Source organism: Schistocerca cancellata, unplaced genomic scaffold (genome assembly GCF_023864275.1).
Source record: "Schistocerca cancellata isolate TAMUIC-IGC-003103 unplaced genomic scaffold, iqSchCanc2.1 HiC_scaffold_559, whole genome shotgun sequence".
Taxonomy (NCBI): domain Eukaryota; kingdom Metazoa; phylum Arthropoda; class Insecta; order Orthoptera; family Acrididae; genus Schistocerca; species Schistocerca cancellata.
In genome coordinates, this window is record NW_026046572.1 from 14,372 (window position 1) to 40,039 (window position 25,668).

The 25,668-nt window shown below is 49.4% G+C and overlaps 45 non-coding genes across 45 annotated transcripts; all 45 read left to right on the forward strand.

Moving 5' to 3' along the window:
- The first annotated feature begins 20 nt into the window (after nucleotides 1–20).
- Trnas-uga (transfer RNA serine (anticodon UGA)) lies at nucleotides 21–102 on the forward strand. Its single transcript has one exon. It is a non-coding gene; the product is annotated as a tRNA-Ser (tRNA).
- A 611-nt stretch (nucleotides 103–713) lies between these two features.
- On the forward strand, nucleotides 714–786 carry Trnaf-gaa (transfer RNA phenylalanine (anticodon GAA)). Its single transcript has one exon. It is a non-coding gene; the product is annotated as a tRNA-Phe (tRNA).
- A 539-nt stretch (nucleotides 787–1,325) lies between these two features.
- On the forward strand, nucleotides 1,326–1,398 carry Trnak-uuu (transfer RNA lysine (anticodon UUU)). Its single transcript has one exon. It is a non-coding gene; the product is annotated as a tRNA-Lys (tRNA).
- Nucleotides 1,399–1,536: 138 nt separating this feature from the next.
- Nucleotides 1,537–1,618, forward strand: Trnas-cga (transfer RNA serine (anticodon CGA)). The gene has a single exon. It is a non-coding gene; the product is annotated as a tRNA-Ser (tRNA).
- Nucleotides 1,619–2,327: 709 nt separating this feature from the next.
- On the forward strand, nucleotides 2,328–2,409 carry Trnas-uga (transfer RNA serine (anticodon UGA)). The gene has a single exon. It is a non-coding gene; the product is annotated as a tRNA-Ser (tRNA).
- A 611-nt stretch (nucleotides 2,410–3,020) lies between these two features.
- Trnaf-gaa (transfer RNA phenylalanine (anticodon GAA)) lies at nucleotides 3,021–3,093 on the forward strand. Its single transcript has one exon. It is a non-coding gene; the product is annotated as a tRNA-Phe (tRNA).
- A 539-nt stretch (nucleotides 3,094–3,632) lies between these two features.
- Trnak-uuu (transfer RNA lysine (anticodon UUU)) lies at nucleotides 3,633–3,705 on the forward strand. Its single transcript has one exon. It is a non-coding gene; the product is annotated as a tRNA-Lys (tRNA).
- Nucleotides 3,706–3,843: 138 nt separating this feature from the next.
- Trnas-cga (transfer RNA serine (anticodon CGA)) lies at nucleotides 3,844–3,925 on the forward strand. The gene has a single exon. It is a non-coding gene; the product is annotated as a tRNA-Ser (tRNA).
- Nucleotides 3,926–4,634: 709 nt separating this feature from the next.
- Nucleotides 4,635–4,716, forward strand: Trnas-uga (transfer RNA serine (anticodon UGA)). Its single transcript has one exon. It is a non-coding gene; the product is annotated as a tRNA-Ser (tRNA).
- A 611-nt stretch (nucleotides 4,717–5,327) lies between these two features.
- Nucleotides 5,328–5,400, forward strand: Trnaf-gaa (transfer RNA phenylalanine (anticodon GAA)). Its single transcript has one exon. It is a non-coding gene; the product is annotated as a tRNA-Phe (tRNA).
- A 539-nt stretch (nucleotides 5,401–5,939) lies between these two features.
- Nucleotides 5,940–6,012, forward strand: Trnak-uuu (transfer RNA lysine (anticodon UUU)). Its single transcript has one exon. It is a non-coding gene; the product is annotated as a tRNA-Lys (tRNA).
- Nucleotides 6,013–6,150: 138 nt separating this feature from the next.
- On the forward strand, nucleotides 6,151–6,232 carry Trnas-cga (transfer RNA serine (anticodon CGA)). The gene has a single exon. It is a non-coding gene; the product is annotated as a tRNA-Ser (tRNA).
- Nucleotides 6,233–6,942: 710 nt separating this feature from the next.
- On the forward strand, nucleotides 6,943–7,024 carry Trnas-uga (transfer RNA serine (anticodon UGA)). Its single transcript has one exon. It is a non-coding gene; the product is annotated as a tRNA-Ser (tRNA).
- Nucleotides 7,025–7,635: 611 nt separating this feature from the next.
- Trnaf-gaa (transfer RNA phenylalanine (anticodon GAA)) lies at nucleotides 7,636–7,708 on the forward strand. The gene has a single exon. It is a non-coding gene; the product is annotated as a tRNA-Phe (tRNA).
- Nucleotides 7,709–8,247: 539 nt separating this feature from the next.
- Trnak-uuu (transfer RNA lysine (anticodon UUU)) lies at nucleotides 8,248–8,320 on the forward strand. Its single transcript has one exon. It is a non-coding gene; the product is annotated as a tRNA-Lys (tRNA).
- A 138-nt stretch (nucleotides 8,321–8,458) lies between these two features.
- Nucleotides 8,459–8,540, forward strand: Trnas-cga (transfer RNA serine (anticodon CGA)). Its single transcript has one exon. It is a non-coding gene; the product is annotated as a tRNA-Ser (tRNA).
- Nucleotides 8,541–9,250: 710 nt separating this feature from the next.
- Nucleotides 9,251–9,332, forward strand: Trnas-uga (transfer RNA serine (anticodon UGA)). The gene has a single exon. It is a non-coding gene; the product is annotated as a tRNA-Ser (tRNA).
- A 611-nt stretch (nucleotides 9,333–9,943) lies between these two features.
- On the forward strand, nucleotides 9,944–10,016 carry Trnaf-gaa (transfer RNA phenylalanine (anticodon GAA)). Its single transcript has one exon. It is a non-coding gene; the product is annotated as a tRNA-Phe (tRNA).
- A 539-nt stretch (nucleotides 10,017–10,555) lies between these two features.
- On the forward strand, nucleotides 10,556–10,628 carry Trnak-uuu (transfer RNA lysine (anticodon UUU)). The gene has a single exon. It is a non-coding gene; the product is annotated as a tRNA-Lys (tRNA).
- A 138-nt stretch (nucleotides 10,629–10,766) lies between these two features.
- Trnas-cga (transfer RNA serine (anticodon CGA)) lies at nucleotides 10,767–10,848 on the forward strand. Its single transcript has one exon. It is a non-coding gene; the product is annotated as a tRNA-Ser (tRNA).
- A 711-nt stretch (nucleotides 10,849–11,559) lies between these two features.
- Nucleotides 11,560–11,641, forward strand: Trnas-uga (transfer RNA serine (anticodon UGA)). The gene has a single exon. It is a non-coding gene; the product is annotated as a tRNA-Ser (tRNA).
- A 611-nt stretch (nucleotides 11,642–12,252) lies between these two features.
- On the forward strand, nucleotides 12,253–12,325 carry Trnaf-gaa (transfer RNA phenylalanine (anticodon GAA)). Its single transcript has one exon. It is a non-coding gene; the product is annotated as a tRNA-Phe (tRNA).
- A 539-nt stretch (nucleotides 12,326–12,864) lies between these two features.
- Trnak-uuu (transfer RNA lysine (anticodon UUU)) lies at nucleotides 12,865–12,937 on the forward strand. Its single transcript has one exon. It is a non-coding gene; the product is annotated as a tRNA-Lys (tRNA).
- A 138-nt stretch (nucleotides 12,938–13,075) lies between these two features.
- Trnas-cga (transfer RNA serine (anticodon CGA)) lies at nucleotides 13,076–13,157 on the forward strand. Its single transcript has one exon. It is a non-coding gene; the product is annotated as a tRNA-Ser (tRNA).
- Nucleotides 13,158–13,865: 708 nt separating this feature from the next.
- Trnas-uga (transfer RNA serine (anticodon UGA)) lies at nucleotides 13,866–13,947 on the forward strand. Its single transcript has one exon. It is a non-coding gene; the product is annotated as a tRNA-Ser (tRNA).
- Nucleotides 13,948–14,565: 618 nt separating this feature from the next.
- On the forward strand, nucleotides 14,566–14,639 carry Trnaf-gaa (transfer RNA phenylalanine (anticodon GAA)). The gene has a single exon. It is a non-coding gene; the product is annotated as a tRNA-Phe (tRNA).
- Nucleotides 14,640–15,185: 546 nt separating this feature from the next.
- Trnak-uuu (transfer RNA lysine (anticodon UUU)) lies at nucleotides 15,186–15,258 on the forward strand. The gene has a single exon. It is a non-coding gene; the product is annotated as a tRNA-Lys (tRNA).
- A 138-nt stretch (nucleotides 15,259–15,396) lies between these two features.
- Trnas-cga (transfer RNA serine (anticodon CGA)) lies at nucleotides 15,397–15,479 on the forward strand. Its single transcript has one exon. It is a non-coding gene; the product is annotated as a tRNA-Ser (tRNA).
- Nucleotides 15,480–16,191: 712 nt separating this feature from the next.
- Trnas-uga (transfer RNA serine (anticodon UGA)) lies at nucleotides 16,192–16,273 on the forward strand. The gene has a single exon. It is a non-coding gene; the product is annotated as a tRNA-Ser (tRNA).
- Nucleotides 16,274–16,890: 617 nt separating this feature from the next.
- Trnaf-gaa (transfer RNA phenylalanine (anticodon GAA)) lies at nucleotides 16,891–16,963 on the forward strand. The gene has a single exon. It is a non-coding gene; the product is annotated as a tRNA-Phe (tRNA).
- Nucleotides 16,964–17,503: 540 nt separating this feature from the next.
- Trnak-uuu (transfer RNA lysine (anticodon UUU)) lies at nucleotides 17,504–17,577 on the forward strand. Its single transcript has one exon. It is a non-coding gene; the product is annotated as a tRNA-Lys (tRNA).
- Nucleotides 17,578–17,716: 139 nt separating this feature from the next.
- Nucleotides 17,717–17,798, forward strand: Trnas-cga (transfer RNA serine (anticodon CGA)). The gene has a single exon. It is a non-coding gene; the product is annotated as a tRNA-Ser (tRNA).
- Nucleotides 17,799–18,504: 706 nt separating this feature from the next.
- Trnas-uga (transfer RNA serine (anticodon UGA)) lies at nucleotides 18,505–18,586 on the forward strand. Its single transcript has one exon. It is a non-coding gene; the product is annotated as a tRNA-Ser (tRNA).
- A 611-nt stretch (nucleotides 18,587–19,197) lies between these two features.
- Nucleotides 19,198–19,270, forward strand: Trnaf-gaa (transfer RNA phenylalanine (anticodon GAA)). The gene has a single exon. It is a non-coding gene; the product is annotated as a tRNA-Phe (tRNA).
- A 542-nt stretch (nucleotides 19,271–19,812) lies between these two features.
- On the forward strand, nucleotides 19,813–19,885 carry Trnak-uuu (transfer RNA lysine (anticodon UUU)). Its single transcript has one exon. It is a non-coding gene; the product is annotated as a tRNA-Lys (tRNA).
- A 138-nt stretch (nucleotides 19,886–20,023) lies between these two features.
- On the forward strand, nucleotides 20,024–20,105 carry Trnas-cga (transfer RNA serine (anticodon CGA)). The gene has a single exon. It is a non-coding gene; the product is annotated as a tRNA-Ser (tRNA).
- Nucleotides 20,106–20,811: 706 nt separating this feature from the next.
- On the forward strand, nucleotides 20,812–20,893 carry Trnas-uga (transfer RNA serine (anticodon UGA)). The gene has a single exon. It is a non-coding gene; the product is annotated as a tRNA-Ser (tRNA).
- Nucleotides 20,894–21,506: 613 nt separating this feature from the next.
- Trnaf-gaa (transfer RNA phenylalanine (anticodon GAA)) lies at nucleotides 21,507–21,579 on the forward strand. Its single transcript has one exon. It is a non-coding gene; the product is annotated as a tRNA-Phe (tRNA).
- Nucleotides 21,580–22,120: 541 nt separating this feature from the next.
- Trnak-uuu (transfer RNA lysine (anticodon UUU)) lies at nucleotides 22,121–22,193 on the forward strand. The gene has a single exon. It is a non-coding gene; the product is annotated as a tRNA-Lys (tRNA).
- A 138-nt stretch (nucleotides 22,194–22,331) lies between these two features.
- Nucleotides 22,332–22,413, forward strand: Trnas-cga (transfer RNA serine (anticodon CGA)). Its single transcript has one exon. It is a non-coding gene; the product is annotated as a tRNA-Ser (tRNA).
- Nucleotides 22,414–23,120: 707 nt separating this feature from the next.
- Nucleotides 23,121–23,202, forward strand: Trnas-uga (transfer RNA serine (anticodon UGA)). The gene has a single exon. It is a non-coding gene; the product is annotated as a tRNA-Ser (tRNA).
- Nucleotides 23,203–23,814: 612 nt separating this feature from the next.
- Trnaf-gaa (transfer RNA phenylalanine (anticodon GAA)) lies at nucleotides 23,815–23,887 on the forward strand. Its single transcript has one exon. It is a non-coding gene; the product is annotated as a tRNA-Phe (tRNA).
- Nucleotides 23,888–24,426: 539 nt separating this feature from the next.
- Nucleotides 24,427–24,499, forward strand: Trnak-uuu (transfer RNA lysine (anticodon UUU)). Its single transcript has one exon. It is a non-coding gene; the product is annotated as a tRNA-Lys (tRNA).
- A 138-nt stretch (nucleotides 24,500–24,637) lies between these two features.
- Nucleotides 24,638–24,719, forward strand: Trnas-cga (transfer RNA serine (anticodon CGA)). Its single transcript has one exon. It is a non-coding gene; the product is annotated as a tRNA-Ser (tRNA).
- Nucleotides 24,720–25,425: 706 nt separating this feature from the next.
- Nucleotides 25,426–25,507, forward strand: Trnas-uga (transfer RNA serine (anticodon UGA)). The gene has a single exon. It is a non-coding gene; the product is annotated as a tRNA-Ser (tRNA).
- Nucleotides 25,508–25,668: the final 161 nt, after the last annotated feature.

Here is a 25,668-nt window from a genome sequence, read left to right on the forward strand (position 1 = left end):
GGGAGTCGCTTCCGCCACCGGCAGTCGTGGCCGAGTGGTTAAGGCGTCTGACTTGAAATCAGATTCCCTCTGGGAGCGTAGGTTCGAGTCCTGCCGACTGCGAAAATTTTCTCGCTCTCAAAAGGCGGACGTTGAGCTGCATCCTAGCAGTTGCGTCACTACTAAACACGCGGGTCACCAGCAATGTGCAGTGTTATTTGATCGAGGGCGCAGCGTTACAGTCGCGCCCAGAAGCCGCAGCTCATCTCCTCGTCTCACAGCCGTCCACCAGGTGTTAGTACAAGTGTCGCCTCACTGGGCAGTGCAGATGTGTCCATTTTAGCTTACAGACGATGACATGTAGCAATTTATGAGCTAACGCAAGTCGAATGTTTTACCGTGTGTATCTGCTAGATACTGCCTCTCATATGGTGGAGAGGCTCACTCCTTCTTGTGTCTCGTTCTCTGCACACGAGTTGCCCCTGGCATCGATATAGCACGGGTTTTCTAGCGTCAGCGTGGCGTCACGTCAAGTCAGCGAATTCAATATCACACGAATCGAGTCGACATGTTTGCTTGTTACGATGACGGAAGCTGAAGAAATGTGTGTGGAACTTCACTGCATCGGCTGCTCGCCCTTCAGCGTCCCTGTGTCTTATCAGACGAAGGTGACTGTGAAATTGGCAGCGAGGCAGAAGTGAACGAACACATGCAAATGGCAACCTTCGACGTCAGCCGAAATAGCTCAGTTGGGAGAGCGTTAGACTGAAGATCTAAAGGTCCCTGGTTCGATCCCGGGTTTCGGCAGGTACTCGTTTTGGTGCGACGCCAATGGAATTACTCTGCGTTTGTGATAATGCAACTACCGCTGACAACAAAAATGACTCTCTCCTGTAGCTGTTCTGGTTGTCTATTGCATGCCATAAGAGGAACTTACTAGACAACTAACTCCCTTAGAAGCAAAAGAATTAAAAATATCCTACCGACTGCATTCCTTTTTCTGTGTCAGGTGGTGAAGAACGTCTTCAACGGAACCGTGAAATGAGCGAAAGCGTGGGAAACATTGCATTCGAAATGCTTGTGAATTTTCCAATTGCCCAGTGAGTGTCGACAAAACACGTAAATTCTCTGCTCCAACGTATGAGACGTAACAGCTGGTGCAATTTGTTGTTGCATCGTGTGTCAGCAGTCTTCGATAGTGTGTTACGGGCTTAGCGCGATAAGTTTGTAGACAGCATTTAGGCGACGTTTTATTAGTAACGGCCCCATGCAGCGATTGCACAACAGTAAAGGACATGAGTCAATGTATAGTTGTGCATCGTAGGAGATTTTGCACCCTTGTGTGAGCCCGGATAGCTCAGTCGGTAGAGCATTAGGCTTTTAACCTAAGGGTCCAGGGTTCAAGTCCCTGTTCGGGCGGAAATTTTAATACTTTGGTAACGATTCGTCTGGTAGCGGCGGAAACGCTACGGAAAATAATGCAGCTACGCCGTTTTCTGACACCACAGTGTTTTAAACGGTAGCAGTTGCATGTGTCGGGAGAACACCGCGCTAACGGCAGTCGTGGCCGAGTGGTTAAGGCGTCTGACTCGAAATCAGATTCCCTCTGGGAGCGTAGGTTCGAATCCTACCGGCTGCGTGCGATTTTGCGTAAAGAGGAGCAAACGTTTTCGCACACATGTGACATGCGTGGGCGAATGCGGGTGCAACCAGTGACGCCATTCTCAACAAGACGAAAATTTCCGTTTTAAGAATACTGAGTTTTCGCGACGACCGCTGCTTACTGTGCCTATCGGTTCACCTCGCACTGACGCTGGGACTGCAGAAAGCCGTCGCTGAGATGGTGAGTACACAGATGTGCTCGAAAGTGTTGGACAGAGCTAACATTTCATTTTCTTTTTAAGAATCGCAATTTCAATCATTCGAGTGCGGCAAAAGCAGTAGTGCAGCGTTTTTTTTTTTTTTTTTCTTTTCTTAAGATCTCGCAGCTGCTTGGAGGTATGTCCATCGTTTTAAGACGACAGAAAACTAGCGTCAGCGGTGCGTCAGTGGGAAGTCGGTGAAGTCGCCATTGGAGCCATAAGCCAGCAATTACGACATGCGAAACACTCGCACACCACGCAGCTGTACGATAATGCTCGTGCGTGGGCCCGCGTAGCTGAGTCGGTAGAGCGTTAGGTTTTCAACCGAAGGGTCCTGGGTTCAAGTCCCTGTCTGGGCGAAAATTAGTACACTTTCGTAACGGCTAATGGAAACCCTAGAGCAAAGAGTGAGGCCACGCCGTTTTCTGCCACCAGATTGCTTCTAAAGATGGCGGTTTGACTTGTCGGGAGTCGCTTCCGCCACCGGCAGTCGTGGCCGAGTGGTTAAGGCGTCTGACTTGAAATCAGATTCCCTCTGGGAGCGTAGGTTCGAGTCCTGCCGACTGCGAAAATTTTCTCGCTCTCAAAAGGCGGACGTTGAGCTGCATCCTAGCAGTTGCGTCACTACTAAACACGCGGGTCACCAGCAATGTGCAGTGTTATTTGATCGAGGGCGCAGCGTTACAGTCGCGCCCAGAAGCCGCAGCTCATCTCCTCGTCTCACAGCCGTCCACCAGGTGTTAGTACAAGTGTCGCCTCACTGGGCAGTGCAGATGTGTCCATTTTAGCTTACAGACGATGACATGTAGCAATTTATGAGCTAACGCAAGTCGAATGTTTTACCGTGTGTATCTGCTAGATACTGCCTCTCATATGGTGGAGAGGCTCACTCCTTCTTGTGTCTCGTTCTCTGCACACGAGTTGCCCCTGGCATCGATATAGCACGGGTTTTCTAGCGTCAGCGTGGCGTCACGTCAAGTCAGCGAATTCAATATCACACGAATCGAGTCGACATGTTTGCTTGTTACGATGACGGAAGCTGAAGAAATGTGTGTGGAACTTCACTGCATCGGCTGCTCGCCCTTCAGCGTCCCTGTGTCTTATCAGACGAAGGTGACTGTGAAATTGGCAGCGAGGCAGAAGTGAACGAACACATGCAAATGGCAACCTTCGACGTCAGCCGAAATAGCTCAGTTGGGAGAGCGTTAGACTGAAGATCTAAAGGTCCCTGGTTCGATCCCGGGTTTCGGCAGGTACTCGTTTTGGTGCGACGCCAATGGAATTACTCTGCGTTTGTGATAATGCAACTACCGCTGACAACAAAAATGACTCTCTCCTGTAGCTGTTCTGGTTGTCTATTGCATGCCATAAGAGGAACTTACTAGACAACTAACTCCCTTAGAAGCAAAAGAATTAAAAATATCCTACCGACTGCATTCCTTTTTCTGTGTCAGGAGGTGAAGAACGTCTTCAACGGAACCGTGAAATGAGCGAAAGCGTGGGAAACATTGCATTCGAAATGCTTGTGAATTTTCCAATTGCCCAGTGAGTGTCGACAAAACACGTAAATTCTCTGCTCCAACGTATGAGACGTAACAGCTGGTGCAATTTGTTGTTGCATCGTGTGTCAGCAGTCTTCGATAGTGTGTTACGGGCTTAGCGCGATAAGTTTGTAGACAGCATTTAGGCGACGTTTTATTAGTAACGGCCCCATGCAGCGATTGCACAACAGTAAAGGACATGAGTCAATGTATAGTTGTGCATCGTAGGAGATTTTGCACCCTTGTGTGAGCCCGGATAGCTCAGTCGGTAGAGCATTAGGCTTTTAACCTAAGGGTCCAGGGTTCAAGTCCCTGTTCGGGCGGAAATTTTAATACTTTGGTAACGATTCGTCTGGTAGCGGCGGAAACGCTACGGAAAATAATGCAGCTACGCCGTTTTCTGACACCACAGTGTTTTAAACGGTAGCAGTTGCATGTGTCGGGAGAACACCGCGCTAACGGCAGTCGTGGCCGAGTGGTTAAGGCGTCTGACTCGAAATCAGATTCCCTCTGGGAGCGTAGGTTCGAATCCTACCGGCTGCGTGCGATTTTGCGTAAAGAGGAGCAAACGTTTTCGCACACATGTGACATGCGTGGGCGAATGCGGGTGCAACCAGTGACGCCATTCTCAACAAGACGAAAATTTCCGTTTTAAGAATACTGAGTTTTCGCGACGACCGCTGCTTACTGTGCCTATCGGTTCACCTCGCACTGACGCTGGGACTGCAGAAAGCCGTCGCTGAGATGGTGAGTACACAGATGTGCTCGAAAGTGTTGGACAGAGCTAACATTTCATTTTCTTTTTAAGAATCGCAATTTCAATCATTCGAGTGCGGCAAAAGCAGTAGTGCAGCGTTTTTTTTTTTTTTTTTCTTTTCTTAAGATCTCGCAGCTGCTTGGAGGTATGTCCATCGTTTTAAGACGACAGAAAACTAGCGTCAGCGGTGCGTCAGTGGGAAGTCGGTGAAGTCGCCATTGGAGCCATAAGCCAGCAATTACGACATGCGAAACACTCGCACACCACGCAGCTGTACGATAATGCTCGTGCGTGGGCCCGCGTAGCTGAGTCGGTAGAGCGTTAGGTTTTCAACCGAAGGGTCCTGGGTTCAAGTCCCTGTCTGGGCGAAAATTAGTACACTTTCGTAACGGCTAATGGAAACCCTAGAGCAAAGAGTGAGGCCACGCCGTTTTCTGCCACCAGATTGCTTCTAAAGATGGCGGTTTGACTTGTCGGGAGTCGCTTCCGCCACCGGCAGTCGTGGCCGAGTGGTTAAGGCGTCTGACTTGAAATCAGATTCCCTCTGGGAGCGTAGGTTCGAGTCCTGCCGACTGCGAAAATTTTCTCGCTCTCAAAAGGCGGACGTTGAGCTGCATCCTAGCAGTTGCGTCACTACTAAACACGCGGGTCACCAGCAATGTGCAGTGTTATTTGATCGAGGGCGCAGCGTTACAGTCGCGCCCAGAAGCCGCAGCTCATCTCCTCGTCTCACAGCCGTCCACCAGGTGTTAGTACAAGTGTCGCCTCACTGGGCAGTGCAGATGTGTCCATTTTAGCTTACAGACGATGACATGTAGCAATTTATGAGCTAACGCAAGTCGAATGTTTTACCGTGTGTATCTGCTAGATACTGCCTCTCATATGGTGGAGAGGCTCACTCCTTCTTGTGTCTCGTTCTCTGCACACGAGTTGCCCCTGGCATCGATATAGCACGGGTTTTCTAGCGTCAGCGTGGCGTCACGTCAAGTCAGCGAATTCAATATCACACGAATCGAGTCGACATGTTTGCTTGTTACGATGACGGAAGCTGAAGAAATGTGTGTGGAACTTCACTGCATCGGCTGCTCGCCCTTCAGCGTCCCTGTGTCTTATCAGACGAAGGTGACTGTGAAATTGGCAGCGAGGCAGAAGTGAACGAACACATGCAAATGGCAACCTTCGACGTCAGCCGAAATAGCTCAGTTGGGAGAGCGTTAGACTGAAGATCTAAAGGTCCCTGGTTCGATCCCGGGTTTCGGCAGGTACTCGTTTTGGTGCGACGCCAATGGAATTACTCTGCGTTTGTGATAATGCAACTACCGCTGACAACAAAAATGACTCTCTCCTGTAGCTGTTCTGGTTGTCTATTGCATGCCATAAGAGGAACTTACTAGACAACTAACTCCCTTAGAAGCAAAAGAATTAAAAATATCCTACCGACTGCATTCCTTTTTCTGTGTCAGGAGGTGAAGAACGTCTTCAACGGAACCGTGAAATGAGCGAAAGCGTGGGAAACATTGCATTCGAAATGCTTGTGAATTTTCCAATTGCCCAGTGAGTGTCGACAAAACACGTAAATTCTCTGCTCCAACGTATGAGACGTAACAGCTGGTGCAATTTGTTGTTGCATCGTGTGTCAGCAGTCTTCGATAGTGTGTTACGGGCTTAGCGCGATAAGTTTGTAGACAGCATTTAGGCGACGTTTTATTAGTAACGGCCCCATGCAGCGATTGCACAACAGTAAAGGACATGAGTCAATGTATAGTTGTGCATCGTAGGAGATTTTGCACCCTTGTGTGAGCCCGGATAGCTCAGTCGGTAGAGCATTAGGCTTTTAACCTAAGGGTCCAGGGTTCAAGTCCCTGTTCGGGCGGAAATTTTAATACTTTGGTAACGATTCGTCTGGTAGCGGCGGAAACGCTACGGAAAATAATGCAGCTACGCCGTTTTCTGACACCACAGTGTTTTAAACGGTAGCAGTTGCATGTGTCGGGAGAACACCGCGCTAACGGCAGTCGTGGCCGAGTGGTTAAGGCGTCTGACTCGAAATCAGATTCCCTCTGGGAGCGTAGGTTCGAATCCTACCGGCTGCGTGCGATTTTGCGTAAAGAGGAGCAAACGTTTTCGCACACATGTGACATGCGTGGGCGAATGCGGGTGCAACCAGTGACGCCATTCTCAACAAGACGAAAATTTCCGTTTTAAGAATACTGAGTTTTCGCGACGACCGCTGCTTACTGTGCCTATCGGTTCACCTCGCACTGACGCTGGGACTGCAGAAAGCCGTCGCTGAGATGGTGAGTACACAGATGTGCTCGAAAGTGTTGGACAGAGCTAACATTTCATTTTCTTTTTAAGAATCGCAATTTCAATCATTCGAGTGCGGCAAAAGCAGTAGTGCAGCGTTTTTTTTTTTTTTTTTTCTTTTCTTAAGATCTCGCAGCTGCTTGGAGGTATGTCCATCGTTTTAAGACGACAGAAAACTAGCGTCAGCGGTGCGTCAGTGGGAAGTCGGTGAAGTCGCCATTGGAGCCATAAGCCAGCAATTACGACATGCGAAACACTCGCACACCACGCAGCTGTACGATAATGCTCGTGCGTGGGCCCGCGTAGCTGAGTCGGTAGAGCGTTAGGTTTTCAACCGAAGGGTCCTGGGTTCAAGTCCCTGTCTGGGCGAAAATTAGTACACTTTCGTAACGGCTAATGGAAACCCTAGAGCAAAGAGTGAGGCCACGCCGTTTTCTGCCACCAGATTGCTTCTAAAGATGGCGGTTTGACTTGTCGGGAGTCGCTTCCGCCACCGGCAGTCGTGGCCGAGTGGTTAAGGCGTCTGACTTGAAATCAGATTCCCTCTGGGAGCGTAGGTTCGAGTCCTGCCGACTGCGAAAATTTTCTCGCTCTCAAAAGGCGGACGTTGAGCTGCATCCTAGCAGTTGCGTCACTACTAAACACGCGGGTCACCAGCAATGTGCAGTGTTATTTGATCGAGGGCGCAGCGTTACAGTCGCGCCCAGAAGCCGCAGCTCATCTCCTCGTCTCACAGCCGTCCACCAGGTGTTAGTACAAGTGTCGCCTCACTGGGCAGTGCAGATGTGTCCATTTTAGCTTACAGACGATGACATGTAGCAATTTATGAGCTAACGCAAGTCGAATGTTTTACCGTGTGTATCTGCTAGATACTGCCTCTCATATGGTGGAGAGGCTCACTCCTTCTTGTGTCTCGTTCTCTGCACACGAGTTGCCCCTGGCATCGATATAGCACGGGTTTTCTAGCGTCAGCGTGGCGTCACGTCAAGTCAGCGAATTCAATATCACACGAATCGAGTCGACATGTTTGCTTGTTACGATGACGGAAGCTGAAGAAATGTGTGTGGAACTTCACTGCATCGGCTGCTCGCCCTTCAGCGTCCCTGTGTCTTATCAGACGAAGGTGACTGTGAAATTGGCAGCGAGGCAGAAGTGAACGAACACATGCAAATGGCAACCTTCGACGTCAGCCGAAATAGCTCAGTTGGGAGAGCGTTAGACTGAAGATCTAAAGGTCCCTGGTTCGATCCCGGGTTTCGGCAGGTACTCGTTTTGGTGCGACGCCAATGGAATTACTCTGCGTTTGTGATAATGCAACTACCGCTGACAACAAAAATGACTCTCTCCTGTAGCTGTTCTGGTTGTCTATTGCATGCCATAAGAGGAACTTACTAGACAACTAACTCCCTTAGAAGCAAAAGAATTAAAAATATCCTACCGACTGCATTCCTTTTTCTGTGTCAGGTGGTGAAGAACGTCTTCAACGGAACCGTGAAATGAGCGAAAGCGTGGGAAACATTGCATTCGAAATGCTTGTGAATTTTCCAATTGCCCAGTGAGTGTCGACAAAACACGTAAATTCTCTGCTCCAACGTATGAGACGTAACAGCTGGTGCAATTTGTTGTTGCATCGTGTGTCAGCAGTCTTCGATAGTGTGTTACGGGCTTAGCGCGATAAGTTTGTAGACAGCATTTAGGCGACGTTTTATTAGTAACGGCCCCATGCAGCGATTGCACAACAGTAAAGGACATGAGTCAATGTATAGTTGTGCATCGTAGGAGATTTTGCACCCTTGTGTGAGCCCGGATAGCTCAGTCGGTAGAGCATTAGGCTTTTAACCTAAGGGTCCAGGGTTCAAGTCCCTGTTCGGGCGGAAATTTTAATACTTTGGTAACGATTCGTCTGGTAGCGGCGGAAACGCTACGGAAAATAATGCAGCTACGCCGTTTTCTGACACCACAGTGTTTTAAACGGTAGCAGTTGCATGTGTCGGGAGAACACCGCGCTAACGGCAGTCGTGGCCGAGTGGTTAAGGCGTCTGACTCGAAATCAGATTCCCTCTGGGAGCGTAGGTTCGAATCCTACCGGCTGCGTGCGATTTTGCGTAAAGAGGAGCAAACGTTTTCGCACACATGTGACATGCGTGGGCGAATGCGGGTGCAACCAGTGACGCCATTCTCAACAAGACGAAAATTTCCGTTTTAAGAATACTGAGTTTTCGCGACGACCGCTGCTTACTGTGCCTATCGGTTCACCTCGCACTGACGCTGGGACTGCAGAAAGCCGTCGCTGAGATGGTGAGTACACAGATGTGCTCGAAAGTGTTGGACAGAGCTAACATTTCATTTTCTTTTTAAGAATCGCAATTTCAATCATTCGAGTGCGGCAAAAGCAGTAGTGCAGCGTTTTTTTTTTTTTTTTTTCTTTTCTTAAGATCTCGCAGCTGCTTGGAGGTATGTCCATCGTTTTAAGACGACAGAAAACTAGCGTCAGCGGTGCGTCAGTGGGAAGTCGGTGAAGTCGCCATTGGAGCCATAAGCCAGCAATTACGACATGCGAAACACTCGCACACCACGCAGCTGTACGATAATGCTCGTGCGTGGGCCCGCGTAGCTGAGTCGGTAGAGCGTTAGGTTTTCAACCGAAGGGTCCTGGGTTCAAGTCCCTGTCTGGGCGAAAATTAGTACACTTTCGTAACGGCTAATGGAAACCCTAGAGCAAAGAGTGAGGCCACGCCGTTTTCTGCCACCAGATTGCTTCTAAAGATGGCGGTTTGACTTGTCGGGAGTCGCTTCCGCCACCGGCAGTCGTGGCCGAGTGGTTAAGGCGTCTGACTTGAAATCAGATTCCCTCTGGGAGCGTAGGTTCGAGTCCTGCCGACTGCGAAAATTTTCTCGCTCTCAAAAGGCGGACGTTGAGCTGCATCCTAGCAGTTGCGTCACTACTAAACACGCGGGTCACCAGCAATGTGCAGTGTTATTTGATCGAGGGCGCAGCGTTACAGTCGCGCCCAGAAGCCGCAGCTCATCTCCTCGTCTCACAGCCGTCCACCAGGTGTTAGTACAAGTGTCGCCTCACTGGGCAGTGCAGATGTGTCCATTTTAGCTTACAGACGATGACATGTAGCAATTTATGAGCTAACGCAAGTCGAATGTTTTACCGTGTGTATCTGCTAGATACTGCCTCTCATATGGTGGAGAGGCTCACTCCTTCTTGTGTCTCGTTCTCTGCACACGAGTTGCCCCTGGCATCGATATAGCACGGGTTTTCTAGCGTCAGCGTGGCGTCACGTCAAGTCAGCGAATTCAATATCACACGAATCGAGTCGACATGTTTGCTTGTTACGATGACGGAAGCTGAAGAAATGTGTGTGGAACTTCACTGCATCGGCTGCTCGCCCTTCAGCGTCCCTGTGTCTTATCAGACGAAGGTGACTGTGAAATTGGCAGCGAGGCAGAAGTGAACGAACACATGCAAATGGCAACCTTCGACGTCAGCCGAAATAGCTCAGTTGGGAGAGCGTTAGACTGAAGATCTAAAGGTCCCTGGTTCGATCCCGGGTTTCGGCAGGTACTCGTTTTGGTGCGACGCCAATGGAATTACTCTGCGTTTGTGATAATGCAACTACCGCTGACAACAAAAATGACTCTCTCCTGTAGCTGTTCTGGTTGTCTATTGCATGCCATAAGAGGAACTTACTAGACAACTAACTCCCTTAGAAGCAAAAGAATTAAAAATATCCTACCGACTGCATTCCTTTTTCTGTGTCAGGAGGTGAAGAACGTCTTCAACGGAACCGTGAAATGAGCGAAAGCGTGGGAAACATTGCATTCGAAATGCTTGTGAATTTTCCAATTGCCCAGTGAGTGTCGACAAAACACGTAAATTCTCTGCTCCAACGTATGAGACGTAACAGCTGGTGCAATTTGTTGTTGCATCGTGTGTCAGCAGTCTTCGATAGTGTGTTACGGGCTTAGCGCGATAAGTTTGTAGACAGCATTTAGGCGACGTTTTATTAGTAACGGCCCCATGCAGCGATTGCACAACAGTAAAGGACATGAGTCAATGTATAGTTGTGCATCGTAGGAGATTTTGCACCCTTGTGTGAGCCCGGATAGCTCAGTCGGTAGAGCATTAGGCTTTTAACCTAAGGGTCCAGGGTTCAAGTCCCTGTTCGGGCGGAAATTTTAATACTTTGGTAACGATTCGTCTGGTAGCGGCGGAAACGCTACGGAAAATAATGCAGCTACGCCGTTTTCTGACACCACAGTGTTTTAAACGGTAGCAGTTGCATGTGTCGGGAGAACACCGCGCTAACGGCAGTCGTGGCCGAGTGGTTAAGGCGTCTGACTCGAAATCAGATTCCCTCTGGGAGCGTAGGTTCGAATCCTACCGGCTGCGTGCGATTTTGCGTAAAGAGGAGCAAACGTTTTCGCACACATGTGACATGCGTGGGCGAATGCGGGTGCAACCAGTGACGCCATTCTCAACAAGACGAAAATTTCCGTTTTAAGAATACTGAGTTTTCGCGACGACCGCTGCTTACTGTGCCTATCGGTTCACCTCGCACTGACGCTGGGACTGCAGAAAGCCGTCGCTGAGATGGTGAGTACACAGATGTGCTCGAAAGTGTTGGACAGAGCTAACATTTCATTTTCTTTTTAAGAATCGCAATTTCAATCATTCGAGTGCGGCAAAAGCAGTAGTGCAGCGTTTTTTTTTTTTTTTTTTTCTTTTCTTAAGATCTCGCAGCTGCTTGGAGGTATGTCCATCGTTTTAAGACGACAGAAAACTAGCGTCAGCGGTGCGTCAGTGGGAAGTCGGTGAAGTCGCCATTGGAGCCATAAGCCAGCAATTACGACATGCGAAACACTCGCACACCACGCAGCTGTACGATAATGCTCGTGCGTGGGCCCGCGTAGCTGAGTCGGTAGAGCGTTAGGTTTTCAACCGAAGGGTCCTGGGTTCAAGTCCCTGTCTGGGCGAAAATTAGTACACTTTCGTAACGGCTAATGGAAACCCTAGAGCAAAGAGTGAGGCCACGCCGTTTTCTGCCACCAGATTGCTTCTAAAGATGGCGGTTTGACTTGTCGGGAGTCGCTTCCGCCACCGGCAGTCGTGGCCGAGTGGTTAAGGCGTCTGACTTGAAATCAGATTCCCTCTGGGAGCGTAGGTTCGAGTCCTGCCGACTGCGAAAATTTTCTCGCTCTCAAAAGGCGGACGTTGAGCTGCATCCTAGCAGTTGCGTCACTACTAAACACGCGGGTCACCAGCAATGTGCAGTGTTATTTGATCGAGGGCGCAGCGTTACAGTCGCGCCCAGAAGCCGCAGCTCATCTCCTCGTCTCACAGCCGTCCACCAGGTGTTAGTACAAGTGTCGCCTCACTGGGCAGTGCAGATGTGTCCATTTTAGCTTACAGACGATGACATGTAGCAATTTATGAGCTAACGCAAGTCGAATGTTTTACCGTGTGTATCTGCTAGATACTGCCTCTCATATGGTGGAGAGGCTCACTCCTTCTTGTGTCTCGTTCTCTGCACACGAGTTGCCCCTGGCATCGATATAGCACGGGTTTTCTAGCGTCAGCGTGGCGTCACGTCAAGTCAGCGAATTCAATATCACACGAATCGAGTCGACATGTTTGCTTGTTACGATGACGGAAGCTGAAGAAATGTGTGTGGAACTTCACTGCATCGGCTGCTCGCCCTTCAGCGTCCCTGTGTCTTATCAGACGAAGGTGACTGTGAAATTGGCAGCGAGGCAGAAGTGAACGAACACATGCAAATGGCAACCTTCGACGTCAGCCGAAATAGCTCAGTTGGGAGAGCGTTAGACTGAAGATCTAAAGGTCCCTGGTTCGATCCCGGGTTTCGGCAGGTACTCGTTTTGGTGCGACGCCAATGGAATTACTCTGCCGTTTGTGATAATGCAACTACCGCTGACAACAAAAATGACTCTCTCCTGTAGCTGTTCTGGTTGTCTATTGCATGCCATAAGAGGAACTTACTAGACAACTAACTCCCTTAGAAGCAAAAGAATTAAAATATCCTACCGACTGCATTCCTTTTTCTGTGTCAGGAGGTGAAGAACGTCTTCAACGGAACCGTGAAATGAGCGAAAGCGTGGGAAACATTGCATTCGAAATGCTTGTGAATTTTCCAATTGCCCAGTGAGTGTCGACAAAACACGTAAATTCTCTGCTCCAACGTATGAGACGTAACAGCTGGTGCAATTTGTTGTTGCATCGTGTGTCAGCAGTCTTCGATAGTGTGTTACGGGCTTAGCGCGATAAGTTTGTAGACAGCATTTAGGCGACGTTTTATTAGTAACGGCCCCATGCAGCGATTGCACAACAGTAAAGGACATGAGTCAATGTATAGTTGTGCATCGTAGGAGATTTTGCACCCTTGTGTGAGCCCGGATAGCTCAGTCGGTAGAGCATTAGGCTTTTAACCTAAGGGTCCAGGGTTCAAGTCCCTGTTCGGGCGGAAATTTTAATACTTTGGTAACGATTCGTCTGGTAGCGGCGGAAACGCTACGGAAAATAATGCAGCTACGCCGTTTTCTGACACCACAGTGTTTTAAACGGTAGCAGTTGCATGTGTCGGGAGAACACCGCGCTAACGGCAGTCGTGGCCGAGTGGTTAAGGCGTCTGACTCGAAATCAGATTCCCTCTGGGAGCGTAGGTTCGAATCCTACCGGCTGCGTGCGATTTTGCGTAAAGAGGAGCAAACGTTTTCGCACACATGTGACATGCGTGGGCGAATGCGGGTGCAACCAGTGACGCCATTCTCAACAAGACGAAAATTTCCGTTTTAAGAATACTGAGTTTTCGCGACGACCGCTGCTTACTGTGCCTATCGGTTCACCTCGCACTGACGCTGGGACTGCAGAAAGCCGTCGCTGAGATGGTGAGTACACAGATGTGCTCGAAAGTGTTGGACAGAGCTAACATTTCATTTTCTTTTTAAGAATCGCAATTTCAATCATTCGAGTGCGGCAAAAGCAGTAGTGCAGCGTTTTTTTTTTTTTTTTTTCTTTTCTTAAGATCTCGCAGCTGCTTGGAGGTATGTCCATCGTTTAAGACGACAGAAAACTAGCGTCAGCGGTGCGTCAGTGGGAAGTCGGTGAAGTCGCCATTGAGCCATAAGCCAGCAATTACGACATGCGAAACACTCGCACACCACGCAGCTGTACGATAATGCTCGTGCGTGGGCCCGCGTAGCTGAGTCGGTAGAGCGTTAGGTTTTCAACCGAAGGGTCCTGGGTTCAAGTCCCCTGTCTGGGCGAAATTAGTACACTTTCGTAACGGCTAATGGAAACCCTAGAGCAAAGAGTGAGGCCACGCCGTTTTCTGCCACCAGATTGCTTCTAAAGATGGCGGTTTGACTTGTCGGGAGTCGCTTCCGCCACCGGCAGTCGTGGCCGAGTGGTTAAGGCGTCTGACTTGAAATCAGATTCCCTCTGGGAGCGTAGGTTCGAGTCCTGCCGACTGCGAAAATTTTCTCGCTCTCAAAAGGCGGACGTTTGAGCTGCATCCTAGCAGTTGCGTCACTACTAAACACGCGGGTCACCAGCAATGTGCAAGTGTTATTTGATCGAGGGCGCAGCGTTACAGGTCGCGCCCAGAAGCCGCAGCTCATCTCCTCGTCTCACAGCCGTCCACCAGGTGTTAGTAACAAGTGTCGCCTCACTGGGCAGTGCAGATGTGTCCATTTTAGCTTACAGACGATGACATGTAGCAATTTATGAGCTAACGCAAAGTCGAATGTTTTACCGTGTGTATCTGCTAGATACTGCCTCTCATATGGTGGAGAGGCTCACTCCTTCTTGTGTCTCGTTCTCTGCACACGAGTTGCCCCTGGCATCGATATAGCACGGGTTTTCTAGCGTCAGCGTGGCGTCACGTCAAGTCAGCGAATTCAATATCACACGAATCGAGTCGACATGTTTGCTTGTTACGATGACGGAAGCTGAAGAAATGTGTGTGGAACTTCCACTGCATCGGCTGCTCGCCCTTCAAGCGTCCCTGTGTCTTATCAGACGAAGGTGACTGTGAAATTGGCAGCGAGGCAGAAGTGAACGAACACATGCAAATGGCAACCTTCGACGTCAGCCCGAAATAGCTCAGTTGGGAGAGCGTTAGACTGAAGATCTAAAGGTCCCTGGTTCGATCCCGGGTTTCGGCAGGTACTCGTTTTGGTTGCGACGCCAATGGAATTACTCTGCGTTTTGTGATAATGCAACTACCGCTGACAACAAAAATGACTCTCTCCTGTAGCTGTTCTGGTTGTCCTATTGCATGCCAATAAGAGGAACTTACTAGACAACTAACTCCCTTAGAAGCAAAAGAATTAAAAATATCCTACCGACTGCATTCCTTTTTCTGTGTCAGGTGGTGAAGAACGTCTTCAACGGAACCGTGAAATGAGCGGAAAGCGTGGGAAACATTGCATTCGAAATGCTTGTGAATTTTCCAATTGCCCAGTGAGTGTCGACAAAACACGTAAATTCTCTGCTCCAACGTATGAGACGTAACAGCTGGTGCAATTTGTTGTTGCATCGTGTGTCAGCAGTCTTCGATAGTGTGTTACGGGCTTAGCGCGATAAGTTTTGTAGACAGCATTTAGGCGACCGTTTTATTAGTAACGGCCCCATGCAGCGATTGCACAACAGTAAAGGACATGAGTCAATGTATAGTTGTGCATCGTAGGAGATTTTGCACCCTTGTGTGAGCCCGGATAGCTCAGTCGGTAGAGCATTAGGCTTTTAACCTAAGGGTCCAGGGTTCAAGTCCCTGTTCGGGCGGAAATTTTAATACTTTGGTAACGATTCGTCTGGTAGCGGCGGAAACGCTACGGAAAATAATGCAGCTACGCCGTTTTCTGACACCACAGTGTTTTAAACGGTAGCAGTTGCATGTGTCGGGAGAACACCGCGCTAACGGCAGTCGTGGCCGAGTGGTTAAGGCGTCTGACTCGAAATCAGATTCCCCTCTGGGAGCGTAGGTTCGAATCCTACCGGCTGCGTGCGATTTTGCGTAAAGAGGAGCAAACGTTTTCGCACACATGTGACATGCGTGGGGCGAATGCGGGTGCAACCAGTGACGCCATTCTCAACAAGACGAAATTTCCGTTTTTAAGAATACTGAGTTTTCGCGACGACCGCTGCTTACTGTGCCTATCGGTTCACCTCGCACTGACGCTGGGACTGCAGAAAGCCGTCGCTGAGATGGTGAGTACACAGATGTGCTCGAAAGTGTTGGACAGAGCTAACATTTCATTTTCTTTTAAGAATCGCAATTTCAATCATTCGAGTGCGGCAAAAGCAGTAGTTGCAGCGTTTTTTTTTTTTTTTTTTTCTTTTCTTAAGATCTCGCAGCTGCTTGGAGGTATGTCCATCGTTTTAAGACGACAGAAAACTAGCGTCAGCGGTGCGTCAGTGGAAGTCGGTGAAGTCGCCATTGGAGCCATAAGCCAGCAATTACGACATGCGAAACACTCGCACACCACGCAGCTGTACGATAATGCTCGTGCGTGGGGCCCGCGTAGCTGAGTCGGTAGAGCGTTAGGTTTTCAACCGAAGGGTCCTGGGTTCAAGTCCCTGTCTGGGCGAAAATTAGTACACTTTCGTAACGGCTAATGGAAACCCTAGAGCAAAGAGTGAGGCCACGCCGTTTTCTGCCACCAGATTGCTTCTAAAGATGGCGGTTTGACTTGTCGGGAGTCGCTTCCGCCACCGGCAGTCGTGGCCGAGTGGTTAAGGCGTCTGACTTGAAATCAGATTCCCTCTGGGAGCGTAGGTTCGAGTCCTGCCGACTGCGAAAATTTTCTCGCTCTCAAAAGGCGGACGTTGAGCTGCATCCTAGCAGTTGCGTCACTACTAAACACGCGGGTCACCAGCAATGTGCAGTGTTATTTGATCGAGGGCGCAGCGTTTACAGTCGCGCCCAGAAGCCGCAGCCTCATCTCCTCGTCTCACAGCCGTCCACCAGGTGTTAGTACAAGTGTCGCCTCACTGGGCAGTGCAGATGTGTCCCATTTAGCTTACAGACGATGACATGTAGCAATTTATGAGCTAACGCAAGTCGAAATGTTTTACCGTGTGTATCTGCTAGATACTGCCTCTCATATGGTGGAGAGGCTCACTCCTTCTTGTGTCTCGTTCTCTGCAACACGAGTTGCCCCTGGCATCGATATAGCACGGGTTTTCTAGCGTCAGCGTGGCGTCACGTCAAGTCAGCGATTCAATATCACACGAATCGAGTCGAGACATGTTTGCTTGTTACGATGACGGAAGCTGAAGAAATGTGTGTGGAACTTCACTGCATCGGCCTGCTCGCCCTTCAGCGTCCCTGTGTCTTATCAGACGAAGGTGACTGTGAAATTGGCAGCGAGGCAGAAGTGAACGAACACATGCAAATGGCAACCTTCGACGTCAGCCGAAATAGCTCAGTTGGGAGAGCGTTAGACTGAAGATCTAAAGGTCCCTGGTTCGATCCCGGGTTTCGGCAGGTACTCGTTTTGGTGCGACGCCAATGGAATTACTCTGCATTTGTGATAATGCAACTACCGCTGACAACAAAAATGACTCTCTCCTGTAGCTGTTCTGGTTGTCTATTGCATGCCATAAGAGGAACTTACTAGACAACTAACTCCCTTAGAAGCAAAAGAATTAAAAAATATCCTACCGACTGCATTCCTTTTTCTGTGTCAGGTGGTGAAGAACGTCTTCAACGGAACCGTGAAATGAGCGAAAGCGTGGGAAACATTGCATTCGAAATGCTTGTGAATTTTCCAATTGCCCAGTGAGTGTCGACAAAACACGTAAATTCTCTGCTCCAACGTATGAGACGTAACAGCTGGTGCAATTTGTTGTTGCATCGTGTGTCAGCAGTCTTCGATAGTGTGTTACGGGCTTAGCGCGATAAGTTTGTAGACAGCATTTAGGCGACGTTTTATTAGTAACGGCCCCATGCAGCGATTGCACAACAGTAAAGGACATGAGTCAATGTATAGTTGTGCATCGTAGGAGATTTTGCACCCTTGTGTGAGCCCGGATAGCTCAGTCGGTAGAGCATTAGGCTTTTAACCTAAGGGTCCAGGGGTTCAAGTCCCTGTTCGGGCGGAAATTTTAATACTTTGGTAACGATTCGTCTGGTAGCGGCGGAAACGCTACGGAAAATAATGCAGCTACGCCGTTTTCTGACACCACAGTGTTTTTAAACGGTAGCAGTTGCATGTGTCGGGAGGACACCGCGCTAACGGCAGTCGTGGCCGAGTGGTTAAGGCGTCTGACTCGAAATCAGATTCCCTCTGGGAGCGTAGGTTCGAATCCTACCGGCTGCGTGCGATTTTGCGTAAACAGGAGCAAACGTTTTCGCACACATGTGACATGCGTGGGCGAATGCGGGTGCAACCAGTGACGCCATTCTCAACAAGACGAAAATTTCCGTTTTAAGAATACTGAGTTTTCGCGACGACCGCTGCTTACTGTGCCTATCGGTTCACCTCGCACTGACGCTGGGACTGCAGAAAGCCGTCGCTGAGATGGTGAGTACACAGATGTGCTCGAAAGTGTTGGACAGAGCTAACATTTCATTTTCTTTTTAAGAATCGCAATTTCAATCATTCGAGTGCGGCAAAAGCAGTAGTGCAGCGTTTTTTTTTTTTTCTTTTCTTAAGATCTCGCAGCTGCTTGGAGGTATGTCCATCGTTTTAAGACGACAGAAAACTAGCGTCAGCGGTGCGTCAGTGGGAAGTCGGTGAAGTCGCCATTGGAGCCATAAGCCAGCAATTACGACATGCGAAACACTCGCACACCACGCAGCTGTACGATAATGCTCGTGCGTGGGCCCGCGTAGCTGAGTCGGTAGAGCGTTAGGTTTTCAACCGAAGGGTCCTGGGTTCAAGTCCCTGTCTGTGGCGAAAATTAGTACACTTTCGTAACGGCTAATGGAAACCCTAGAGCAAAGAGTGAGGCCACGCCGTTTTCTGCCACCAGATTGCTTCTAAAGATGGCGGTTTGACTTGTCGGGAGTCGCTTCCGCCACCGGCAGTCGTGGCCGAGTGGTTAAGGCGTCTGACTTGAAATCAGATTCCCTCTGGGAGCGTAGGTTCGAGTCCTGCCGACTGCGAAAATTTTCTCGCTCTCAAAAGGCGGACGTTGAGCTGCATCCTAGCAGTTGCGTCACTACTAAACACGTGGGTCACCAGCAATGTGCAGTGTTATTTGATCGAGGGCGCAGCGTTACAGTCGCGCCCAGAAGCCGCAGCTCATCTCCTCGTCTCACAGCCGTCCACCAGGTGTTAGTACAAGTGTCGCCTCACTGGGCAGTGCAGATGTGTCCATTTTAGCTTACAGACGATGACATGTAGCAATTTATGAGCTAACGCAAGTCGAATGTTTTACCGTGTGTATCTGCTAGATACTGCCTCTCATATGGTGGAGAGGCTCACTCCTTCTTGTGTCTCGTTCTCTGCACACGAGTTGCCCCTGGCATCGATATAGCACGGGTTTTCTAGCGTCAGCGTGGCGTCACGTCAAGTCAGCGAATTCAATATCACACGAATCGAGTCGACATGTTTGCTTGTTACGATGACGGAAGCTGAAGAAATGTGTGTGGAACTTCACTGCATCGGCTGCTCGCCCTTCAGCGTCCCTGTGTCTTATCAGACGAAGGTGACTGTGAAATTGGCAGCGAGGCAGAAGTGAACGAACACATGCAAATGGCAACCTTCGACGTCAGCCGAAATAGTTCAGTTGGGAGAGCGTTAGACTGAAGATCTAAAGGTCCCTGGTTCGATCCCGGGTTTCGGCAGGTACTCGTTTTGGTGCGACGCCAATGGAATTACTCTGCATTTGTGATAATGCAACTACCGCTGACAACAAAAATGACTCTCTCCTGTAGCTGTTCTGGTTGTCTATTGCATGCCATAAGAGGAACTTACTAGACAACTAACTCCCTTAGAAGCAAAAGAATTAAAAATATCCTACCGACTGCATTCCTTTTTCTGTGTCAGGTGGTGAAGAACGTCTTCAACGGAACCGTGAAATGAGCGAAAGCGTGGGAAACATTGCATTCGAAATGCTTGTGAATTTTCCAATTGCCCAGTGAGTGTCGACAAAACACGTAAATTCTCTGCTCCAACGTATGAGACGTAACAGCTGGTGCAATTTGTTGTTGCATCGTGTGTCAGCAGTCTTCGATAGTGTGTTACGGGCTTAGCGCGATAAGTTTTGTAGACAGCATTTAGGCGACGTTTTATTAGTAACGGCCCCATGCAGCGATTGCACAACAGTAAAGGACATGAGTCAATGTATAGTTGTGCATCGTAAGGGAGATTTTGCACCCTTGTGTGAGCCCGGATAGCTCAGTCGGTAGAGCATTAGGCTTTTAACCTAAGGGTCCAGGGTTCAAGTCCCTGTTCGGGCGGAAATTTTAATACTTTGGTAACGATTCGTCTGGTAGCGGCGGAAACGCTACGGAAAATAATGCAGCTACGCCGTTTTCTGACACCACAGTGTTTTAAACGGTAGCAGTTGCATGTGTCGGGAGGACACCGCGCTAACGGCAGTCGTGGCCGAGTGGTTAAGGCGTCTGACTCGAAATCAGATTCCCTCTGGGAGCGTAGGTTCGAATCCTACCGGCTGCGTGCGATTTTGCGTAAACAGGAGCAAACGTTTTCGCACACATGTGACATGCGTGGGCGAATGCGGGTGCAACCAGTGACGCCATTCTCAACAAGACGAAAATTTCCGTTTTAAGAATACTGAGTTTTCGCGACGACCGCTGCTTACTGTGCCTATCGGTTCACCTCGCACTGACGCTGGGACTGCAGAAAGCCGTCGCTGAGATGGTGAGTACACAGATGTGCTCGAAAGTGTTGGACAGAGCTAACATTTCATTTTCTTTTTAAGAATCGCAATTTCAATCATTCGAGTGCGGCAAAAGCAGTAGTGCAGCGTTTTTTTTTTTTTTCTTTTCTTAAGATCTCGCAGCTGCTTGGAGGTATGTCCATCGTTTTAAGACGACAGAAAACTAGCGTCAGCGGTGCGTCAGTGGGAAGTCGGTGAAGTCGCCATTGGAGCCATAAGCCAGCAATTACGACATGCGAAACACTCGCACACCACGCAGCTGTACGATAATGCTCGTGCGTGGGCCCGCGTAGCTGAGTCGGTAGAGCGTTAGGTTTTCAACCGAAGGGTCCTGGGTTCAAGTCCCTGTCTGGGCGAAAATTAGTACACTTTCGTAACGGCTAATGGAAACCCTAGAGCAAAGAGTGAGGCCACGCCGTTTTCTGCCACCAGATTGCTTCTAAAGATGGCGGTTTGACTTGTCGGGAGTCGCTTCCGCCACCGGCAGTCGTGGCCGAGTGGTTAAGGCGTCTGACTTGAAATCAGATTCCCTCTGGGAGCGTAGGTTCGAGTCCTGCCGACTGCGAAAATTTTCTCGCTCTCAAAAGGCGGACGTTGAGCTGCATCCTAGCAGTTTGCGTCACTACTAAACACGTGGGTCACCAGCAATGTGCAGTGTTATTTGATCGAGGGCGCAGCGTTACAGTCGCGCCCAGAAGCCGCAGCTCATCTCCTCGTCTCACAGCCGTCCACCAGGTGTTAGTACAAGTGTCGCCTCACTGGGCAGTGCAGATGTGTCCATTTTAGCTTACAGACGATGACATGTAGCAATTTATGAGCTAACGCAAGTCGAATGTTTTACCGTGTGTATCTGCTAGATACTGCCTCTCATATGGTGGAGAGGCTCACTCCTTCTTGTGTCTCGTTCTCTGCACACGAGTTGCCCCTGGCATCGATATAGCACGGGTTTTCTAGCGTCAGCGTGGCGTCACGTCAAGTCAGCGAATTCAATATCACACGAATCGAGTCGACATGTTTGCTTGTTACGATGACGGAAGCTGAAAGAAATGTGTGTGGAACTTCACTGCATCGGCTGCTCGCCCTTCAGCGTCCCTGTGTCTTATCAGACGAAGGTGACTGTGAAATTGGCAGCGAGGCAGAAGTGAACGAACACATGCAAATGGCAACCTTCGACGTCAGCCGAAATAGTTCAGTTGGGAGAGCGTTAGACTGAAGATCTAAAGGTCCCTGGTTCGATCCCGGGTTTCGGCAGGTACTCGTTTTGGTGCGACGCCAATGGAATTACTCTGCATTTGTGATAATGCAACTACCGCTGACAACAAAAATGACTCTCTCCTGTAGCTGTTCTGGTTGTCTATTGCATGCCATAAGAGGAACTTACTAGACAACTAACTCCCTTAGAAGCAAAAGAATTAAAAATATCCTACCGACTGCATTCCTTTTTCTGTGTCAGGTGGTGAAGAACGTCTTCAACGGAACCGTGAAATGAGCGAAAGCGTGGGAAACATTTGCATTCGAAATGCTTGTGAATTTTCCAATTGCCCAGTGAGTGTCGACAAAACACGTAAATTCTCTGCTCCAACGTATGAGACGTAACAGCTGGTGCAATTTGTTGTTGCATCGTGTGTCAGCAGTCTTCGATAGTGTGTTACGGGCTTAGCGCGATAAGTTTGTAGACAGCATTTAGGCGACGTTTTATTAGTAACGGCCCCATGCAGCGATTGCACAACAGTAAAGGACATGAGTCAATGTATAGTTGTGCATCGTAGGAGATTTTGCACCCCTTGTGTGAGCCCGGATAGCTCAGTCGGTAGAGCATTAGGCTTTTAACCTAAGGGTCCAGGGTTCAAGTCCCTGTTCGGGCGGAAATTTTAATACTTTGGTAACGATTCGTCTGGTAGCGGCGGAAACGCTACGGAAAATAATGCAGCTACGCCGTTTTCTGACACCACAGTGTTTTAAACGGTAGCAGTTGCATGTGTCGGGAGGACACCGCGCTAACGGCAGTCGTGGCCGAGTGGTTAAGGCGTCTGACTCGAAATCAGATTCCCTCTGGGAGCGTAGGTTCGAATCCTACCGGCTGCGTGCGATTTTGCGTAAACAGGAGCAAACGTTTTCGCACACATGTGACATGCGTGGGCGAATGCGGGTGCAACCAGTGACGCCATTCTCAACAAGACGAAAATTTCCGTTTTAAGAATACTGAGTTTTTCGCGACGACCGCTGCTTACTGTGCCTATCGGTTCACCTCGCACTGACGCTGGGACTGCAGAAAGCCGTCGCTGAGATGGTGAGTACACAGATGTGCTCGAAAGTGTTGGACAGAGCTAACATTTCATTTTCTTTTTAAGAATCGCAATTTCAATCATTCGAGTGCGGCAAAAGCAGTAGTGCAGCGTTTTTTTTTTTTTCTTTTCTTAAGATCTCGCAGCTGCTTGGAGGTATGTCCATCGTTTTAAGACGACAGAAAACTAGCGTCAGCGGTGCGTCAGTGGGAAGTCGGTGAAGTCGCCATTGGAGCCATAAGCCAGCAATTACGACATGCGAAACACTCGCACACCACGCAGCTGTACGATAATGCTCGTGCGTGGGCCCGCGTAGCTGAGTCGGTAGAGCGTTAGGTTTTTCAACCGAAGGGTCCTGGGTTCAAGTCCCTGTCTGGGCGAAAATTAGTACACTTTCGTAACGGCTAATGGAAACCCTAGAGCAAAGAGTGAGGCCACGCCGTTTTCTGCCACCAGATTGCTTCTAAAGATGGCGGTTTGACTTGTCGGGAGTCGCTTCCGCCACCGGCAGTCGTGGCCGAGTGGTTAAGGCGTCTGACTTGAAATCAGATTCCCTCTGGGAGCGTAGGTTCGAGTCCTGCCGACTGCGAAAATTTTCTCGCTCTCAAAAGGCGGACGTTGAGCTGCATCCTAGCAGTTGCGTCACTACTAAACACGTGGGTCACCAGCAATGTGCAGTGTTATTTGATCGAGGGCGCAGCGTTACAGTCGCGCCCAGAAGCCGCAGCTCATCTCCTCGTCTCACAGCCGTCCACCAGGTGTTAGTACAAGTGTCGCCTCACTGGGCAGTGCAGATGTGTCCATTTTAGCTTACAGACGATGACATGTAGCAATTTATGAGCTAACGCAAGTCGAATGTTTTACCGTGTGTATCTGCTAGATACTGCCTCTCATATGGTGGAGAGGCTCACTCCTTCTTGTGTCTCGTTCTCTGCACACGAGTTGCCCCTGGCATCGATATAGCACGGGTTTTCTAGCGTCAGCGTGGCGTCACGTCAAGTCAGCGAATTCAATATCACACGAATCGAGTCGACATGTTTGCTTGTTACGATGACGGAAGCTGAAGAAAATGTGTGTGGAACTTCACTGCATCGGCTGCTCGCCCTTCAGCGTCCCTGTGTCTTATCAGACGAAGGTGACTGTGAAATTGGCAGCGAGGCAGAAGTGAACGAACACATGCAAATGGCAACCTTCGACGTCAGCCGAAATAGTTCAGTTGGGAGAGCGTTAGACTGAAGATCTAAAGGTCCCTGGTTCGATCCCGGGTTTCGGCAGGTACTCGTTTTGGTGCGACGCCAATGGAATTACTCTGCATTTGTGATAATGCAACTACCGCTGACAACAAAAATGACTCTCTCCTGTAGCTGTTCTGGTTGTCTATTGCATGCCATAAGAGGAACTTACTAGACAACTAACTCCCTTAGAAGCAAAAGAATTAAAAATATCCTACCGACTGCATTCCTTTTTCTGTGTCAGGTGGTGAAGAACGTCTTCAACGGAACCGTGAAATGAGCGAAAGCGTGGGAAACATTGCATTCGAAATGCTTGTGAATTTTCCAATTGCCCAGTGAGTGTCGACAAAACACGTAAATTCTCTGCTCCAACGTATGAGACGTAACAGCTGGTGCAATTTGTTGTTGCATCGTGTGTCAGCAGTCTTCGATAGTGTGTTACGGGCTTAGCGCGATAAGTTTGTAGACAGCATTTAGGCGACGTTTTATTAGTAACGGCCCCATGCAGCGATTGCACAACAGTAAAGGACATGAGTCAATGTATAGTTGTGCATCGTAGGAGATTTTGCACCCTTGTGTGAGCCCGGATAGCTCAGTCGGTAGAGCATTAGGCTTTTAACCTAAGGGTCCAGGGTTCAAGTCCCTGTTCGGGCGGAAATTTTAATACTTTGGTAACGATTCGTCTGGTAGCGGCGGAAACGCTACGGAAAATAATGCAGCTACGCCGTTTTCTGACACCACAGTGTTTTAAACGGTAGCAGTTGCATGTGTCGGGAGGACACCGCGCTAACGGCAGTCGTGGCCGAGTGGTTAAGGCGTCTGACTCGAAATCAGATTCCCTCTGGGAGCGTAGGTTCGAATCCTACCGGCTGCGTGCGATTTTGCGTAAACAGGAGCAAACGTTTTCGCACACATGTGACATGCGTGGGCGAATGCGGGTGCAACCAGTGACGCCATTCTCAACAAGACGAAAATTTCCGTTTTAAGAATACTGAGTTTTCGCGACGACCGCTGCTTACTGTGCCTATCGGTTCACCTCGCACTGACGCTGGGACTGCAGAAAGCCGTCGCTGAGATGGTGAGTACACAGATGTGCTCGAAAGTGTTGGACAGAGCTAACATTTCATTTTCTTTTTAAGAATCGCAATTTCAATCATTCGAGTGCGGCAAAAGCAGTAGTGCAGCGTTTTTTTTTTTTTTCTTTTCTTAAGATCTCGCAGCTGCTTGGAGGTATGTCCATCGTTTTAAGACGACAGAAAACTAGCGTCAGCGGTGCGTCAGTGGGAAGTCGGTGAAGTCGCCATTGGAGCCATAAGCCAGCAATTACGACATGCGAAACACTCGCACACCACGCAGCTGTACGATAATGCTCGTGCGTGGGCCCGCGTAGCTGAGTCGGTAGAGCGTTAGGTTTTCAACCGAAGGGTCCTGGGTTCAAGTCCCTGTCTGGGCGAAAATTAGTACACTTTCGTAACGGCTAATGGAAACCCTAGAGCAAAGAGTGAGGCCACGCCGTTTTCTGCCACCAGATTGCTTCTAAAGATGGCGGTTTGACTTGTCGGGAGTCGCTTCCGCCACCGGCAGTCGTGGCCGAGTGGTTAAGGCGTCTGACTTGAAATCAGATTCCCTCTGGGAGCGTAGGTTCGAGTCCTGCCGACTGCGAAAATTTTCTCGCTCTCAAAAGGCGGACGTTGAGCTGCATCCTAGCAGTTGCGTCACTACTAAACACGTGGGTCACCAGCAATGTGCAGTGTTATTTGATCGAGGGCGCAGCGTTACAGTCGCGCCCAGAAGCCGCAGCTCATCTCCTCGTCTCACAGCCG